Consider the following 7,310-nt stretch of genomic DNA (forward strand, 5'->3'; position numbering starts at 1 on the left):
AATGCTTGAAGCATTGCGAAGAGCTGCTGGCAAAATGCACGAAAGTGCTGTTTGAATGAATGCTTACGAGCCTGCTGCTGCCTACCACCGCTCAGACTGCTCTATCAAATATCAAATCATAGACTTAATTATAACATAATAACACAGAAATACGAGCCTTTGGTCATTATGGTCAAATCCAGAAACTATCATTTCGAAAACAAAACGTTTATTCTTTCAGTGAAATACGGAACCATTCCGTATTTTGTCTAACGAGTGGCATCCATAAGTCTAAATATTCCTGTTACATTGCACAACCTTCAATGTTATGTCATAATTACATCAAATTAGTTCGCAACGAGCCAGGCGGCCCAAACTGCTGCATATACCCTGACCCTGACTGCAAGAGAAGTGACACAATTTCCCTAGGTAAAATAAATTCATGTTAGCAGGCAATATTAACTAAATATGCAGGTTTAAAAATATATACTTGTGTAATGATTTTAAGAAAGGCATTGATGTTTATGGTTAGCTACACATTGGAGCAACGACAGTCCTTTTTCGCGAATGCGCACCTCATCGATTATATGCAACGCAGGACACGCTAGATAAACTAGTAATATCATCAACCATGTGTAGTTAACTAGAGATTATGATTGATTGTTTTTTATTAGATAAGTTGCGAGCTAGCATTAAACTTATCTTGGCTTCTTACTGCATTCGCATAATAGGCAGGCTCCTCATGGAGTGCAATGTAAGGCAGGTGGTTAGTGTTGGACTAGTTAACCGTAAGGTTGCAAGATTGGATCTGTCGTTCTGCCCCTGAACAAGGCAGTTAATTAACCCACCGTTCCTAGGCCGTCATTGAAAGTAATAATGTGTTTTTAACTGACTTGCCTAGTTAAATAAAGGTGTAAAATAAATAAATAAAATGGGCCAAATCGTTTTCCGATTATGAAAACTTGAAATCGGCCCTAATTAATCAGCCATTCCGATTAATCGGTCGACCTCTAGTTTAAACTATGCAAATATAGAAAAAATCTGTATTTGGAATTTTCACATTTTTAGAATAGAATAGATGAGGAAGTCAGTTTTCTTCCGTTTGGTACCATAAAGAATATGACCCAGATCTGAGATGGTGTCTAGGGGGAAGTATTTAGATTTACATACGTTTATCTGAACCCCACAGAAGCGGGAGATCCCTGACTACCTGTGTGGAAAGACAAACACTATAATTGTTTTCAATACATTTATAAATTAGTTTGACAACCATGTTTGTAAGCTTTTACATGATATCAAATGTATATATTTTCCAGTGTTAAATACATGATGTTTCATGGTATGGTGGAGTATGCAAAATGAGTGCAACAATTTTGAGCACCTCCCTATTTTCTGCATATTTTGGCATTTATGTCCAAAAAGTCACTTTCTGAACACTTATTCCATGGACAAACCTATGAAAAGGGATGCTGTCAAAGTGATTGAATTCAAATGTGTTTAACCTATTATGATTCGATATTGCGATTTGATGTTCCAAACATATTGCTCACTATATGTCTGCTGCAGAGAGATGAGAGCATAAGAAATTTAGTTTTGATCAGTTGTGGAAATAAGTGCTGAAAACATGTTGGCTCATTATTTAAAAAGAAGCTGGAGAACAGGCTATAGGAGGAAAAATAACAAGAGTTTTGGCGCAGGTACAGACGACTAGCGCTACCTATAGCAAAATAAAAATATATTTTACATTTTTAATATAGTCCAAAATAATATTGCTATATCGAACTATCGATTTCCCCCCCGCCCCCATCACAAGTTTCTTATTGGACAAGTTCAGGTAGTCCATTCCCGTTTCAGTCAGTTTTCTTCCGTTTGGTACCATAAAGAATATGACCCAGATCTGAGATGGTGTCTAGGGGGAAGTATTTAGATTTACATACGTTTATCTGAACCCCACAGAAGCGGGAGATCCCTGACTACCTGTGTGGAAAGATAAGCTTTGAGTTGATGAGGGAGCCCTGCATCATCCCCAGTGGGATCACCTACGACATTGAGGAGCACCTACAGGTACAGTATACCATCCTTTCATAGTCATACACATAGACCTCTACTCAACAGGAGTATAGGTAAACTGTCACTCGTTCATAGGTGAGAGGGTAGAACAGTTTGTCTATGTTCTATTCATCCACACTACCAATCAATTACTGCTGAATTACCATCCATTCATATTTCTATAAATACACCTGCAGTTGCTAGACTATCAACCACTCATCAACAGAGGTAATACTGTCCAATGTAAATCATGATTAAAATCATAATGAAAGATACCATCTCACAGAAACACCAATATCTCAAACAATCATAAAAGTTTTCCTCCATCCTCTGTAGAGTGTGGGCCATTTTGACCCAGTCACCTGGAGTCCTCATGAAGGAGGTCATCGACGCCTTTATCCAGGAGAACGGTTGGGTGGAGGACTATTGAACTTCCATAACCCCCCATGTCTCAGAGACCCACACAGCCCAGAGCTGAGACCCACACCAGAAGTGTTAAAAAAGACGAGACAGAATTGACTTCCTCCAGGACATGCACTTTACACACAGGGGGGTCATACTATGGACTACCAAATGACAGCCATATCTCAAGGTGGTTCTTCTCTCTTTCTCAATCAGTCTTCTCTATCTCCTCTAAATATTTATCTCTTCACTTCCTCTGACAGTCCTCTCTCTCCCTCTGAATCGGAGGCCATGTTTCTCAGGTCTCTCTTTCTCCCTGACTATGTCTCTTCCCTTCTATTCTCTCAGTGCCACAATCCTCTCTGAACACATCACTCTGCACCCAGGTGTCTCAGAACCCTCTAATGTAAAGCTTACAATCTTTTCTCAAATAACATCGGAACCATCTATCCAAAGTATGAAAATATTGGCCTTTTATCTTGCTCTTACTCCAGTGTTCTAAGATATTTGAAAAAATTCTGGGTTAATAGTATAGATAGTTGTCCCTAATGTAATTACTTATTTCCCACAATTCAGTGTTGATGGTCCTGGTCAATGCCAAAACATTGTTTTAGTTTTCAAACAATCTAGTGTCTTTTTTTAAATGCAAAACAATATAAAATGTGAGATATGGATTATAAAAAAAACTGACCAACCAAATCAAAGTCTTTATCAAGTCATTGACTGTGCTGGCGAGTTATAACATGAGGTCATACAAACGAGAATGTTCTGACCGATGGTCAACTGACCTCTATTGCATTATAGCCCCCGTAGTGGGCAGTTATACTGTGTTGAATGTATGCTTATAGTGAGAGTGAATAGATTAAACCTATTTTATGACGAGTTGTCAGATGTGAATGATGGACCATTAGTCAGTGGAAAGCATAGACACACTACATGGTGTTTTCTATTCCCACTCTAATGGTTCAAATAATATCTACATTTTGATGGTACGTGAAGACCATCTTTACTTCCTTTGTGGGTTTGAAGTTCTTGAAACATGTTTTGAAAGACTGTGCTGTACTTTCTGTTCTTCGAGACAAAACAATTGGTCTGTGCGCATTAACAATGTGTTTGGCTGATGGCTAGTAGGGTAACCGTCGCTACAGCATGCGATTGACATGACGATGGACTCCCTACAATACTAAGCAAGAGTTCTGCTGAGGTTGTTAACCCTTAACACTTGTGAATTGGCTTATATTAAATTGAAATGTTTCTTACAGAATAAATATGAAAAGCATTGATGTTGTGAATTATGACCAAGATGTTTGGGGTTTCACCCAAAGAGAGAGTACACTCCCCCCTACTCCACCCTTGCCTACCCTCCCCATACCCCTAACAGCTGCCGGCTTGGCTGTCACGTACTGGGTAACAGTAAGACAGACGGCTACCCATGTCACTGCTACCCCATGCTCGGCGCGCCACACACTAGAAGTTGAGGATCTTGGCCACCTCCCAGGGAAACTCCTTCCTGCCAAAATGGCCATAGCAGGCTGTCTTCTGGTAGATGGGCCTTTTCAAGTCCAGGTCTCTGTGGACAAACATCCAAGGTATTCCAGTCAAATCTCATTGCTGCCACTTAGTGTTGAAGGTCAGGGAATATATACATATAAGAGACTAGGGCAATAAGATTTTCTTGGTATGTGACCTGATTAGGAATGATGATGCTTTTAACTAAGGCCCAGAGTTTCTCCTGGCCTGGATGTCTGATCAGGAAAAACTCCTGGCCCTATGTATGACTAAGGGGCAATAGATAATAAGAATTGTGTCCCACCTGACATTGACCCCAGGCCGGAGGTCAAAGTTCTTGTTGACGATATGCAGCAGCTTCTTCTCACTCTTCTGGGAGGAACCATAGATGAACAAGGAGATCGACAATGGAGCGGCCACTCCGATGGCATAGGACACCTGGATCACAAACACAGGATGTTAACTCATCACTGTTCGGTTGACAGTGTCCAAAAGTTAGAGAAGTATACAGTTTAATCTCTCACCTGCACCAGCACCCTCTTGCACAGATTGTACTTGACCAAGGACTTGGCAACCCAGCGTGCCGCATAGGCGGACAGATCCACCTTGGTGTAGTCCTTACCAGAGAAGGCCCCGCCTCCGTGGGCACCCCAGCCACCATACGTGTCCACAATGATCTTCCTACCGGTCACCCCAGCATCACCCTGTCATAAACAGAGATGTGTGAATGTGTGAAAGCGGACAAAGACCAGAGGTTGTAGACACTTAGTGTGTTCACAGGATGTGGATTCTACATGGATCACCACCCAGATAATACAAACATTCAGCCGTCCTTCCTAATTGAACTGCTGGAGAAGAAGGAACTCTTGCTGATAAATGGAAGCAAACTGGAAGTAGATATCAAGAAGTTGGGCAGATCTCTTCAGTGGAGGGAGGAACATTCACTTTGTCCTAACAAGGTGAGGCTCTTTGATAGCTCAGAAAGGTTCTAACAATCCAGGTTGAGCTAACAAATGAGAATGAGAATTGTTACCTGGGGCCCGCCAATAACGAAGCGTCCACTGGGCTGCAGGTGATAGACAGTGTTGTCGTCCAGGTACTTGGAGGGCACCACAACCTTTATAACCTTCTCCTTCTACTCCTCCAGGGTCACGTAGTCATCGTGCTGCACTGGGATGACCACAGTGTGAACTCTACGAGGGATCACTGCCCTGTTCTCCTGGGTATAGTGAACTGTCACCTGGAGAGGAGAGAATGGGAGCAAGGGAGAGAGGTGAAGAGAAGGTTAAATGAAGAGAGAGCTGGGACAGTGAGTGTGTGGGAACTACATTACATTATTCTCCATCCCAGCTTGTTCCAGCCCAGCACTAACACACCTCTACAAGAATCTCTAATCAAGTCACAATCTTTATTCTGAACCATGCAGCTTAGTTACATCCAGCCAGGACGTTTTGACTAGTACTATCGTACACTGTTTTGGGGGTACCTCCAAAACGTATGATATGTTCAAAATTATCTGGTTACTTAAGACATAAACTAAAGTAGGGAGGCTGATTGGACTGGCATGGTACGTAATAATGCAAACGCCGCATGTGTAACAATATTGCTTTCATCCGTTCCCTCGCCCCTACCTGGGCTCGAACCAGGGACCCTCTGCACACATCAACAACAGTCACCCACGAAGCATCGTTACCCATCACGCCACAAAAGGCACGGCTCTTGCAGAGCAAGGGGAACAACTACTTCAGGTCTAGGCGAGTGACGTCACCCGATTGAAACACTATTAGCGCGCACCACCGCTAACTAGCTAGCCATTTCACATCGGTTACACATGTTCAAATCATTTTGCCGACAACTTTAGCTAACCACAACCATGGCGTTTTGCAACTACTTAGCATGTTAGCTAACCCTAACCCTAACCGCTAACCTAGCCACAAATGCTAACGCAATAAGATGTATGATGCTGTAGGACCGCTATTCCACCATCGGACTATTCGTAAACATATCCTATGAATTGGAGGCACACAAAAAAAATCAAATATTATCTGAATGGGTGTGAGACAGCGTTGTTTCATCAGGTGTGTTACTGCTTGGCTGGAAGAAAAGCCTTCACATCCTATAATTCATGTCATGGTTTGATAGATCTCCTGCGACAAGATGAAATGTGGCACTTCCCTTTGGTCACTGCTGAACCCCAGGAACTCCAAATAGCACCTTGAGAGAGTTCTGTGCTTCCAAAGAGGACCAATCGTTTTAGAGCTTTTCCAAAGGGCAGGGGGCATGACAGGTGGACAGTCGACTCGCCTGAAGACTAATCATTTGTCCATGGAAACATGCGGGACGAGAGCAAAAGGAGAGCAAAAGCAGACCATGGAAAGGTTCCAGCCCTTGGAATCCATGTTCTCTATGTCATCAAGCTCACAGTGTAAAGCAATATCGATGACTGGGTTCCAATGTAAACACCAGAACAGCTTCCAGTCCATCTGACTTGAAAGTCGATCACCATGACTTGTAAGAATGTGCACATGAATGTGGATTATTTGTGTGTGTGGAAGGGCAGAAAGTTCTTAGATAAAACTGGACATTGGAAAGGAAGGGAGAGTATAGCCAAATCCACTCATTTGAAGGGGTGTCCACATACTTTTGTGTATATGGTGTATATTATGCTCCCTGATCAAAGGCTGAGAGGTTGGTCCTCGGCTGCTCTCTAGTGGTGAGATGCGCTCCACCACTCACCACAGGCTACATTGGCATATGGGTCCTGCTTCAGGTGAGCATCGAGTACAGCATCACTGAACTGGTCACATATCTTATCTGAAAAAATAATGTTGTAACGTTATTCATTTTTCAATGTCAACAGTTAAGCATTGATGTTTAGTTTGCATAATTGTTTGGTAATGCAATGGGATATAGACTATGGCCCACTGGGCACAGACATAAGTTTAATGTCTAGTTTTGATTTACATTTTGTTGAGTTGTCAACTAATATGAATTCAACGTGAAATCAACAAAAATGTCACCATGTCATTGGATTTAGTTTAAAAATTAGGTGAAAAAATACAAAATGCCCTTACGTTGATGATTTTTAAAAAATCCAATCAGTTTTCCATGTTGATTCAACGTCAACGCATAGATTTTTTAGGTTGAAATTATGTGTAAACAACATTGATTCAACCAGTTTTTGACCAGTGGGGAATGAGTACTGTAGTGAATCAGAGAAATCAACTCAAACCCGGGTCGCGCTGGCTGTCAACCAAACCTGTTGGTAGGTGTAATACTAATGTTAATTGGCCAGAATTGTCTGATGTTAGTGAGGTGGTTTCCTGGCCTGACCTTTTGCTGCACACTGCAGAAGCCAAGCCAAGACCAAG

The 7,310-nt window shown here is 42.0% G+C and overlaps 1 long non-coding RNA gene across 2 annotated transcripts; it reads right to left on the minus strand.

Moving 5' to 3' along the window:
* Positions 1-905: 905 nt before the first annotated feature.
* Positions 906-5,633, minus strand: LOC109881688 (uncharacterized). Of its 2 annotated transcripts, XR_004205408.1 has the most exons (5): positions 4,973-5,633; positions 4,464-4,643; positions 4,244-4,377; positions 1,957-4,000; positions 906-1,189 (listed from the first exon to the last, which is right to left on the minus strand). It is a non-coding gene; the product is annotated as an uncharacterized LOC109881688 (long non-coding RNA). The 2 variants fall into 2 exon arrangements; XR_004205407.1 differs by having other exon boundaries at positions 906-4,000.
* Between the last annotated feature and the right edge of the window lie 1,677 nt (positions 5,634-7,310).

Source organism: Oncorhynchus kisutch, linkage group LG25 (genome assembly GCF_002021735.2).
Source record: "Oncorhynchus kisutch isolate 150728-3 linkage group LG25, Okis_V2, whole genome shotgun sequence".
NCBI classification, from domain to species: domain Eukaryota; kingdom Metazoa; phylum Chordata; class Actinopteri; order Salmoniformes; family Salmonidae; genus Oncorhynchus; species Oncorhynchus kisutch.